Raw genomic sequence first — 13,108 nt, 5'->3', positions numbered from 1 at the left:
ACTATAGAGAATACAAAAACATTCAAGCGATAACTATGAATTAGGAGATGGAAAGGAGGGAGCAACGTAGCACACTTAAAATTATAAGGGAAGTGGTACAAAGCAAACTGAATGAACTGTGGGTTGACAAGGCTCCAGGCCCAGATGGATTTCTCATAAACAAGGCTAATGAGGTAATTGATGTATTGGTATTAATTTTCCAAAATTTGTTGGTTTCTGGAAAGGTTCCATCAGATTGGAAAGTAATAAATATAATATAGAAGGGAGGAAGGCAGAATATGGGGAAATATCTACCAGTTAGTTTGTTGAATGTTGTGGGGAAGTGTTAGCAACAATCATTAAAAACATTATAGCTTCACGCAGAGAAAAACTCAAAGTAATCAGGCAGAATTGGAATGGTTTTGACAAAGGATGATCATTTCCAAATGACTTATTGAAGTTCTTTGAATGAGTAACCTGCAAGCTCTTGTTAGACAGGGTATTCAAGGATAAATGGGAAAGTGGAATTTGAAACAGAAAAGGTCAGCCATGATGATATTGAATAATGAAGCAGCCTTAGGAGGTCGAAAGGCTGACCTCAGCACAGATTTCACCTAATCTTAAAGATCTTAGCAGCAGACCTGCTCTTGTAGCCTCAATATTCATATGACCCGTTCAGTTCAGGTTCTAGTCAATGGTAACCACCATGATGTTGGTAATGGGGATTTGGCAATGCTAATGTCATTGGATATCAAGAGACAATTATTAGATTCTCTCCTGGTGGAGATGATCATTGCCTTGCACTTGGTTTGGCAAAATGTTACTTGCCACTTTGCAGCCCAACCCTGGATGTAGTCCAGATTTTGTAGAATATGGATACAGGCTGCTTCAATGTCTGAAGAATCATGAATGGTGTTGAACATTATACAATATCAGCGAATGTCCCCAGTTCTGAGTGAAGCTTGTTGAAGCATCTGAAGATGGTTGACCAACGTCATTATCCTGAGCAACTCTTGCAGTGATGTTCTGGGGCTGAAGTGATTGACCTCCAACAACCACAACTACCTTCCTTTGTGCCAGGTATGAATGTATCATTACAACAATTTCCAGGTACATTTCACATGGCTTGCTACAAATTGTGAAGCGCTCAGGTATAGCGGAATGAATTGGCTGTCCATCTTTATTAATCCAAACCCTCAATTGGCTCCAACAGGGTGAATTTAATAAGGATCCCTTCCCTTGTCCCTTGCCTTCTCCAAGAGCAACTGAATTTATCTTTTAAAAGGAGCTGATTTAACTGGGCTTTCTTGCATTAACAAAAGTGTGAATTTATTAATTATTAAACAGGAGAAATCCATTATGCAAAGCATGTACACAGGTTAGAAATATGTAGGGAGTCCAAAAACGTTTTTTTAAATTTACAAATGTGGTGGATTGTTTGTAAAGAGTTGATAGAGGAATGTTGTGGTTGCTACATTGGGTGATATGAGTGCAAGCAGTTTATTTTAAGAAGCTTGAAAGTCAGCTAAAAGGCTTTTTTCTTTTTCATTTCAACTGTACTTTCACTTGATTTCTGGCTTCCTGCAAGGAGAGTAAAGACAGAGAGAGAGAGAGAGAGAGAGAGAGAGAGAGGAGTTGGGATAGAAATTCTTTACCTGTATTCCAGAAATGGCTATTGATTTGTTCAATTATAGCGTGTGCCGTCACCCATTGGCACATCGACCAGGGTTGGAACTAATTTTAATTCCTCTTATGCATTGCTGAAAAACAAAAGTACTATTATACCTCTCATCAAAACTGCTGTCTTTTCTCCCATAGTGTTCACTGTTTGAGGTAATTTACAGGAGATTGCAGTTCAGTTTGCAATACCGCCCGTCCTACCCAGGTATGACATTCCAGAGTGTTCCTCTGGGCATAATCCATCCAGGCCTTGTAACCAGTTACTAGATTATGTTGCTCAAAATTTACAGTCTCAGTTACTGGCTTATATGTCCTCCTTTTACAAATACATGTGGCTGAATCAAATGATCATTGTATCAGCAGGTTGATCCTTGACTATAAAAATTCATATTTTTATAGACTTTTGCTGAAACATTTCAACAATATATGTATGTATATGATAATTCCCGCGAGACGAATGATCAAATTTATTAATTATGGAACAAACTTGAAAGATTGTACATACATATACAAATGCGAATTCGAAGGAGGAATTCCCTCACTTTTGAAACAGTCATATTGGAGTTGAAACGTTAACTCTGTTTCTCTCATTACAGATGCTGCCAGACCTGCTGAGCTTCTCCAGCATTTTCTGTGTTTGTCTCAGATTTTCAGCATCCACAGTATTTTGATTTTACTTACATTTGAGTGAATATTTACTGAGGAAGTTTACTCAGGTTCATAAAACATTTGAGAAAATTAAAATCTAGCCTAAGATAAAGTAATTGAAATTTAGAATATCAAGAAAGGAGTAAAATTCTTGATCAGCTTCCTTCCTTTGTGTGGGGGTCAAGTTAAATTTAATGGACCTGATTGTGTTTCCATTGGATTGGCTCTCTCTAACTAAGTTTGAGGAGAGTTAGTCAGAACATGCAATTGATCTTGATAGGTCTAGGCACACACTTGCAATTTTAATAAACAACAAATAGACCTTGGAGTGCAGGTTCATGGTTCCTTGAAAGTGGAGTTGCAGCTAGACAGGATAGTGAGGAAGGCATTTAGTATGCTTGCCTTTATTGGTCAATGCATTGGAAAAAGGAGTTGGAAGGTCATGTTGCAGCTAACAGGACACTGGTTAGGCCACTTTTGGAATATTGCATTCAATTCTGGTCTCCCTGCTATAGATATTTTGAAACTTGAAAGGGTTCAGAAAAGAATTACAAAAATGTTGCCAGGATTGGAGGGTTTGAGCTAAAGGGTGTGGTTGAATAGGCTGGGGCTATTTTTCCTGGACCTTCAAAGGCTGAAGGATGAGCTTATAGAAGTTTATAAAATCATGAGGGGCATGGATAGGATGCATAGCCAAGGTCTTTTCTCCAGGTTTTGGGAGTCCAAAACCAGAGTGTATGGGTTTAAGGTGAGAGGGGCAAGATTTAAAAACTACTTAAGGGGCAACTTTTTCACTCAGAGGGTGATGTGTGTATGGAATGGGTTGCCAGAGGATGTGATGGAGGCTGGTACAATTACAACGTTTAATAGGCATCTGGATGAGTAGATGAATAGGAAGAGTTTCAAAGGATATTGGCCAAATGCTGGTAAATGGGACAAGATTGATTTAGGATATCTGGTCAGCATGCACAAGTTGGATCAAAGGGTTTGTTGCCATGCTGTACATCTCTATGATGCTATTACTCTATAACATGACTGCTATCATAAAGTTAAACATCATGGAATCAGACCTTTCAGTCCAACTAGTCCACGCCGACCGTGTTTCCAAACTAAACTAGTCCCACCTGTTTGCACTTGGCCTATGCCCATCTAAACGTTTCCAATTCATGAACTTAACCAAATTTCTTTCAAACGTTGTAACATATCTACACCATCACTTTCTCTGGCAATTCATTCCAAGCATGAACCATTCTCTCTGTCCCTTTTAAATCTTTCTCCTCTTACCTTAAAAATATGTCCCCTAGTTTTGAACTCCGTCATCCTGGGGAAAAGAACCTTGTCATTCACCTATCTATGCTCCTCATGATTTTATAAACCTCTACAAGGCCATCCTTCAACCTCCTACACTCCAGTGAAAAAAGTTCCAATCTTTTCAATCTATTTTTATACCTCAATTTCTCCATTCCCAACTGTACCCTGGTAAATATTTTCTGAATCCTCTCCAGTTTAATAATATTTTTCCCGTAACAGGGCGACCAGAACCGCAAATAGAACTCCAGAAGAGGCCTCACCAATGTCCCGTACAACCTCAACATGATGACTCAACTCCTATATTCAAAGGTCTGAACAATGAAAGCAAGTGTGCCAAACACCTTCTTAACCACCTCGTCTACCTGTGATGCAAATTTCAAAGAATTATAGACCTGAATCCCTAAGTCTCTCTCCTCAGCAACACTACCCAGTGCCCTTAGGAGAAAGTGAAGACTGCAGATGCTGGAAATCAGAGTCGAGAGTGTTGTGCTGGAAAAGCACAGCTGGTCAGGCAGCATCTGAGAAGCAGGAGAATCAACGTTTCAAGCATACATCCTGATGAAGAGCTTATGCTCAAAACTTTGATTCTCCTGCTCCTCGGGTGCTGCCTGACCTCCCATTATTTGTGAAAGTCCTGTCTTTGTTTATTGCCAAAATGCATGACCTCACATTCTTCCAAATTAAACTTCATCTGCCACTCCTCAGCCTATTGACCCAATTGATCAAGATCTCTTTGAAATCTTAGTTCCCCTTATTCACTGTCCACCACACCAGCAATCTTGCTGACATCTGCAAACTTAGTCACCATAACTCCTTATCCTCATTCAAATCAGTTACACAAAAGTACTTTGCTACAGATCAGTGTTGCACTGCAGGGTAAACGCAAATACTCCAAGACATCTGTTAACCTTCTTTAAAAGTCATCTTTCCATTGAATGTATAAGTGACAAATTCATATTTGGGGTCTATGACTTTGAACTTTCCGACAAACAGAGATATCTTCTCTGTGCCGACCCTATCAGATCCCTTTATAATCTTAAAGACACCTATCAGCCGCACTTCATTTTCTTTACCCTAAAGATAAAAGACCTAGTCACTCAGACTTTGGTGAATGTCTAGGGACCATCCATAGTATGGCTTTTTCGCAGTGATTTCAGTCTGCCCCAACTCCAGAGTTCCTGCGAATAAGGTTATTATTCAGCAATATGGACTTTGTCTGGTTCTTGACCAGCAATTCGGTTGATGGATTAGTGGTGCAGGGAAGGTAAATAACACAGCAAATCTTACCTAAGAATTTAATTACATTGACAGATTGAAGACAACAGATTATCCTCAACATTGGCAAAGCTATGGAAGAATGACATCAGTTCTTAACACACTTTCAGCAATTTAAGAAATAGCAAGAATGACCTGCATTTGTAAAGCACTTTTAAAAGTGGGAAAGACTGATTAAAATGCTTTGCAAAAGAGGCATAAAAAAAATCAACATTGTGTCAAGTAAAGAGGGATTAGGAAGGAGGGATTCAAACTTGGTCAGAAAGGTCAGTTTGAGGGAATGGCTTGAAGGAGGAGAGGAGGTGGTGGAGTTTGTTTAGGGCGTCACCGAGATAGAGCCTACACAGCTGGGAGAGTGGCAGCCAATGGTAGGAAGAGGGGAGGGATGGAAGAAAGAGATGTCAGAGTAAGGGATGATGCAGAGTTAAATGGAGGATGGGCATTTGGCAGAGGGGGTTGTGGGCCTGGAAGAGATTACGAAGAAAGGACAGGCGGGAAGACAAGGAGTATAATTTTAAATTTGAAGTGTTGGGTAGACCTGAAGCCAATGTAGGTCAGTGAGCACAGACTGATGGCTGTATGAGATTTAATATGAGAGCTTTGAATAAGTTGAAGCGCATAAAGGTGGTTAGGAGACCACTGGAGTAGTAGTGAGGTCAGACAGCAGCTGAAACAGAGTAGAGATTTTGGTCATTGACAGCAAACCATGTCAACCTATGATTTTAACGTTGCCTTTGCACTGCTGCCTGAACTCTGAGTATGTCCAGGTTTTCCTGTTTACAAGTCAGTTTTTCAACAGCAGCAGTATCTAGCTTTAGTACTCGAACTGACTAGTCTGGATTTGTTTCATTTAGGGATGACAACCATCCAACCCAAACTTTGGGTCTGCTACGTGGATGATACCTTTGTCATCACTAAATCAAACAAATTAGAGGAAATCTTCAAGACCATCAATAATACCCTCACTGGCATAAAATTCACTAAAGAGGAGGAAAACAACAACAAACTGCCGTTCTTAAATGTCACAGTGGAGCGAACAGCCTATGGGGAACTTCAAACTCTTGTCTACAGGAAAACAACACATACAGACCAAATATTGAACGACAGAAGCAATCATCCCAACACCCACAAACGAAGCTGCATCAGAACATTATTCCAATGAGCCAACACACACTGCAGCATAGAGGAACTACGCAGAGCAGAGGAAAATCACCTAAGCAGTGTTTTCAAAAAGAACAGGTATCCAATGAACACAGTCTGCTGATTTCTCAGTAACAAACCCAAACAAGCAGACAAAACACATCCAGAAATCCTCGCATTCTCGCCTACATCAAAGACATCTTGGAAATGACTGCCAGACTAATCAGACCCCTTAGCATCATGGTAGCCCACAAATCCACAAACACACTAGGAAAACAGCTAATGAACTTGAAAGAACCCTATACAGATGAGTAAAACTAATGTAATTTACAAAATGCTGTGCAAGAACTGTAACAAACACTACATTGGACAAACAGGCAGCCACCAGGATACATGAACACCAACTAGCCACGAAAATACATGACCCTCTCTCACTAGTATCCTTAAATACAGATAAGGAAGGACACCATTTTGAACTGGGCTAACACATCCATCCTAGGACAAGCCAAACAAAGACACACACAAGAATTCCTAGAAGCATGGAATTCTAACCGAAACTCTATCAACAACCACATCGAGTTAGACCCCATCTACCACCCCCTGAGAAAAGAAACAGGAAGTGATTTCACCACAGGAAATAACATCACCATAGGAAATAACATCACCACAGGAAATGACATCACCAACCAAACATATAAATAGTAAGCAGGAATTATCAGAACTGCTTCACCTGAGGCCCACTGAAGATGTTACCTAGTAGAGTGACGAAACATCTGGCAATTAACCTTCTTGCTCAGCAAGCAAACCTACATCCAAAACTCTCTTTCAATATAACTTAAAATGAAAATACTTCCCTTTTCTCTCCAGAAATCCTAACCCATGAGAGCTGGTCACACTCACTCAAGTTGCATGAAAAAAGAAGGCCTCCCAAGATGTTTACTCAAATGGATTCCAGTAGCCAGCTCACAACCTCTTGATCAATCTTACTCTTAAAAGAAACCAGGAAAAGGTGACCTCTTGAAGCTGCAGCATCATCACAATAGGGTTAATTGCAGGCGTCCTTTCCCTGGAATGGGGGATTTCAAGACTAGGAAGCATATTTTTAAGGTGAAAGAAGAAAGATTTAAAAAAGACATGAATGACAGATTTTTTACACAAAGGATGGTTTTTGTATGGAATAGGCTTCCTGAGTGGATGTGAGCATAGTTACAAAGTTTAAAAGACACTTAGATAAGGACATGAGTAAGAATGGTTTGGAGGGATAAAGGCCAAGAGCAGGCAGTTGGGACTATTTCTGTTTGGGATTATGATCAGCATGGACTGGTTGAATCAACATACTGGATTAGTGGTGCTGGAAGAGCACAGCAGTTCAGGCAGCATCCAAGGAGCAGCGAAATCGACGTTTCGGGCAAAAGCCCTTCATCAGGACTTTCCCGATACGTCGATTTCGCTGCTCCTTGGATGCTGCCTGAACTGCTGTGCTCTTCTAGCACCACTAATCCAGTATTTGGTTTTCAGCATCTGCAGTTGTTGTTTTTACCTGGTTGAATCAACATGTCTATTTCCATGCCTTATGACTGTATATGACCCTTTACGTAATATTTTGTGAATCAACACTTCCTACCCACAATACCCACAAGTGGGCGGCACGGTGGCACAGTGGTTAGCACTGCTGCCTCACAGCGCCAGAGTCCCGGGTTCAATTCCCGCCTCAGGCGACTGACTGTGTGGAGTTTGCTCATTCTCCCCGTGTCTGCATGGGTTTCCTCCGGGTGCTCCGGTTTCCTCCCACAGTCCAAAGATGTGCAGGTCAGGTGAATTGGCTATGCTAAATTGCCCGTAGTGTTAGGTAAGGGGTAAATGTAGGGGTATGGGTGGGTTGCACTTCGGCGGGGCGGTGTGGACTTGTTGGGCCGAAGGGCCTGTTTCCACACTGTAAGTAATCTAATCTAATCTAAATACAAACAAGACATAAGTTACCATGCTCAAGATGATGCCATCTCCAGCTAGCTACTGTGTATTTTACCAAGATGGCCTGGGATACTAACTGGTTCTCTGATTGCTTTTTTCATTTTGTATTTCCTTTAGAACCTTAGATATGCCTCTTCAGCACTGACTCAAGTTAATTAAATAATTGCTCATTTTCTTGCTGAAGAGCTGAGCATCACACTAGATGCATTTGGAGAAATATTTAAAGCTTTAATTAGAACTGGTGGGATAAAAAGTTGTTAAAACCGTGGACTTGTATCACCAAAATGGACCTAGTCATAAATTACACTATGACAGCTTTCAGTGGGACTTGTGTCTTTCCCTCATATGTGTGTTCAGCTTATGGTATGTTTATTGATTATAAAGCAATGGCTAGTTTCATTATCAAAGAGTGCTTATTTAACCAGTTTTGCAATCATGAATCAAGACTACTAAAGAATGATGCTGACTTAGGCAAGATGCTGCAGAAAGCCTGATTTCTCCTCTGGCTCTTCATTCATTCCTCATGGTAGTGTCTTGACAAATCCAAATTAACCTGGTAATGTTATTCTGTGGAACTGGCCAAGGTATAGGTTGTGTTAAGATAAACATTGCGTAAAAGGAATTCAGTAATAAGGGGCTGCATAAGTTCATAGTATTGCTAAGTTGAATTGGAAGCTAACAGGAAACCTGTGTCTTAGCTTCCACAGATCTATGCGTGTTCCGATCTCACCAAAGAATTACCGATGAGTTGAATCTTGCTCTGGTCTGTTATGAACTCTCTTGTAGCTACATTAAAATTGTAAACACAAACATACTTTACAGTGACCCCTGCTGCAAACTGTATGACTTTTGAAAGTTTCAGCTCTAGACAGACTTGAGCCTCAGGAAAACATTCACATCCATCTATGAATTCACACCAATGTTCCCTCTAAACTGTGTGGCCACATCACAGGCAAATGCTTGAAGCATCCACACAAACCAATTAACCTGCAGATGTTTAGAAACATAGAAAAGAGGAGCAGGAGTAGGCTATTCAGTCCTTCAAGTCCATTGGACTGATAGCTTTGGAAACCACTACTGCTCATGGACCTCAGAGGATTTATAAGAGGGAAGAACATATTTGAGGGAATTTGGATTTACAAACTCCTTGTTTAATGATAAATCAACAAGAGATCTGGAGTATTCTAGCCAACTTGTCTTTTCACTTTATCATGTGAAAAAGATACATTGTATGTTAAATGAATGTAAATTAATTCCATTTACTTTCCTTTACTTTATAATAATTTTCCCAATTCAAACTGAACTGGGTGCATCTCAAGGTGTGAAATGTCAACACAGTATGTGTATTCAACACATCACCTTTCTTTGGTAAAGGGTTTTGAACATGCACAAATCACAGGATGAGAATATCTTTTTATTATCCGCTTTCAATATTAGAGAAGAAACTGTTTGATAGCATTCCATCAGAAAGCATCAAAACAAGTGTATGTCATCAAAGCAGCTAAGATGACAAACAGCAATAGATCAAAAGTAGGACTTCTCTCAGCCTGATCCATCTTCAGGTTCACCTGAGAACTAATCAACTGGAAATCCAACTCCAAGAAGCTTGCATCTTACTGTGAATCCTCCACAAGTCCTTCACTGCAACTAAAGCATTAACGTATCTGAGACGTTACAGAGCCTCGATCTGTATCGACTCTTTGTGCATGTGTTATTTAGGTGTGTGAGAAAGATAAGTGAGATATTAAAATAACCTTCTTTATTTTACAGCCCACAAAAAGCCTGCTGAAGTGAATTATTTAATGGGATGATAGCTTGCAAGGTAAGAAAGTACACATTCCTTACCTCCAAGTGTAAAAAGAACAAATAAATTCTGTCCGTTATGTTCAATTAAAGCAGTTCATCTCCCGCAACTAGTGATATAAAAATGAAAAAAAAAGATAAATTGCAGATTCTTCTCTCAAAGTCTTTCATCTTAACACTAGTTTCTGATTTGAATGCTTGTAATCTTACCGTCTGTCTGTTAGATTACACTAAATACCCTTTGAGTAAAGGAGCTTATGCTAATATTAGTTCTGAATTTACTTTTGTTTTTCTGTCCGCTGCTTCTGCTGGCTCGATTCTCTTGAAAATGAAATTCTGACATTACCTGATTTATCTATCCTATTTGATGCTTGTTATATACCAAAGAGACCCAAACTAAAGATTTTCCATGTATCTTTAACAATTTATATCCTTTATCTGCATGACTGTACATTCTTAGTGTCATCTACCAATTTGGCAAGTTTCCAATCTGAGACTTTTGTCATATATATATACAAAACATTGACTTGCATTTAAATGGTGCCTATGTACAGCAAATATAACAAGCCCAAGGTGCTTCTCTGGAGCATTATTAAGCTGTATAAGGAAGTCACCAGGTCAGAAAGGCAGATTTTAAGGGGTGTCATGAAGGAGCAGAGAAATAGATAGGCTTGTGGAGGAATTCTTTGAGGATTTAGGCACAACTGCCAGCAACGATAGTACCTTCCCGTGCTAACTTAAGGGGCCTGATTGAAGGAACATTAAGATCCCAGAGTGTTATAAGCTGATAAGGTAAGGAGAAAGCAAATGACATTGAGAGTGTTAAAGTCAAGGCATTTTGGAAAATGGAAGGAATTGAGTCAGTGAAAGCAAGCATGGTGAATGAAGAATACCTGGAGTAATAGAGATCTGAATGAGGTCAAGGCATCATTTTCCCCATGGACTTTTAGGCTCTAATGGGATTCAAGAGGCCGAAGTGCGTGAGAAATAATCACTCAATTATGATTTTCTCTGAATTGGTCAAGTTATGGCAAGAGAACTGCCCATTAGGTGGAGCCGATGGGTGGGCTCTCGAAGCTGGATGGCTAACAGGTCGCCGTTCAGCTCTGAAGGAGAAGTTGGTCTTTCAAGGAAGTGAGAAAGAGAATGCTTCAAGATGGAAGTGCCAACTTGAACTGCATTCCTTCGAAAGTTCTAATAAAAGATCTGATTAACTGGGCCACCATTCTGAAATGGTTCCAGTTCCAGGGGGAGCTGTGCGTAGAGCCGGAGTGGAGATGTAGAGGGCCTTTAAAACTGACTGGAGCAGAAGGTTGCCTGCAGGGAGCTCCACACTTCCCTAACATCTTTGGAGACATGAGATGACAGAATTTCCAGTTGGCCTTCAACGATTGACCTTAACTAATCTTTCACAATGTCTACCAGCTGCCTACTGCTTGCAAGTGGGTAACCTCTTCCAGTCCTGCATCATGTCATCCAGAAAACAGACTGCTGGCACCCTAACTGGCAGGAGGGAAGTCTGTGCCCATGTCCAATAAAGATTCACCCCTAAACTGGAAACTGGCCAGAGTCATTGTAATTTTATAATTTTGAGTATGTGGGTTATCTGTTTAACAAAGACATTTCATCTGAACTGTTCCTTTTAAAGATGTACTTCTTTGCTACAATTTACATTTCTAATGCCAAGCTGCACAATGATGGATATTGCCATAGAATGCACTAATTAAAAGTTTTTGCCAAATGACTTTGCATGAAAAGTCAGACTGCTCCAATATTTGCTTTAACGTTTAAGGATTATTTATTTCCTTTGTACCAATTTTTTTTGGCTTGTCATTTAACAGACTCATATGGTCTTGTTATAACATAAACAACAGTGGAGTGTGTGTCAAAAATTGTGTGGAAATAGAAGCCAGTATTTTAAGGCTAGATTCTTGTCTGACTGAAATACTGCAGCTGCTGAATATCTGAGGTCATTTGCTTCTGTTGACTTGCTATTCGAGTGAACATTAAGTTGCATCAGGTCGAAATGGAATTCTCTTTATCCATAAAAGGGAATCCAACTCATGTACAATGAGAAGTTTAATGAAGTTGTGGGAAGCATTTTCAGTACTTCCTGATTTCACAGTTCCTTGGTTTTGATTTTAGTTCAATACCTCCTGCCTCTTCTGTAATTTCTGCCACTGGATTTTCTCAATTTGGATTTCACCAGAGCTGCTCAGCTCTGGACAAAACGGACTCCAAAGCTGGATTTCAGTAGTGAGGTAGGAGTGGTTGTCCTTGATAGTCATGGCAAGTTTTTGATATCTCTGCTGTTCATAGCCATTTAGCCATTCTTAGCACAAAGAAAGACAATTTTGGTTGTTGGAAGATAACTATCTCAGCCATAAGAGTATCCCCAGAGCAGCGTCCATGAGATATCCTTTTCTCGATGCTTGATCAATGACCTTCCCCCTAACATTTGTACAGAAATGTGGACGCTCGCTTATTTATTGCAGTGTTGTTCACAACTCTAATATACTGAAGTAATTCACATCCACATGCATTAACCTAGACAATATCCAGGTTTGGACTGATCATAAGACTATAAGACATTAAGATGCATGAACTGAAATAGGCCATTCATCCCATCGAGTCTGCTTCACCATTCAAAGACTAAATAAGAAGGACCCATATGGAACATTGTCATCTATCAGTTCCCCTTTAAATCATACACCAATCTGTCTTGGGTCTAAACAGCTGTTTCCAGCATTGGTGCTGAGTCAAAATCCAATTTGGGATTAACACTGTCACCACAAGAAATAGAATGGTTCAATGCGAGCACTCATACATCTCTCTGGGACACTATATTATCTGTAAATTTTATGTAATTCTCTGCAAGCTTAGGCGAGAGAAGGGAATACAGGGTTACAATGATATAATTAAATGAGGGAAGTTAGGAAAAATCTCAAATGGAGCGTGGACTTGATTGGCCCATTTCTGCTTGAGATAAAGGATCACCCATGATCTTGGGAACGGCTGAGTGGTTTCGATGGAATGAATAGCCTACTCTTGCTCCTATTTTCTATACTTCAATATGTAAATTAGCATCAAAATTGAACTTAGCAGTTTTATCACATCCTGAGAATGAAATTAAAAATAGCCAGTTATTCCATTCTCTGTGAATACAAATTATCAATGGACCAATAGACAGTAGGTGTAAGTGCAAAGTGACATGAGATAGAAATTGAACCATCTGCAAGGACAGATGTTCATTACAATTTTAAGATTTTTCGACCTTAGGTCAGTTATTTCCATTAGCTAA

Source organism: Chiloscyllium punctatum, chromosome 39, assembly GCF_047496795.1.
Source record: "Chiloscyllium punctatum isolate Juve2018m chromosome 39, sChiPun1.3, whole genome shotgun sequence".
Taxonomy (NCBI): Eukaryota; Metazoa; Chordata; class Chondrichthyes; order Orectolobiformes; family Hemiscylliidae; genus Chiloscyllium; species Chiloscyllium punctatum.
The sequence above is the reverse complement of the archived record's forward strand: the minus strand, read 5'-3'. Positions refer to the sequence as shown.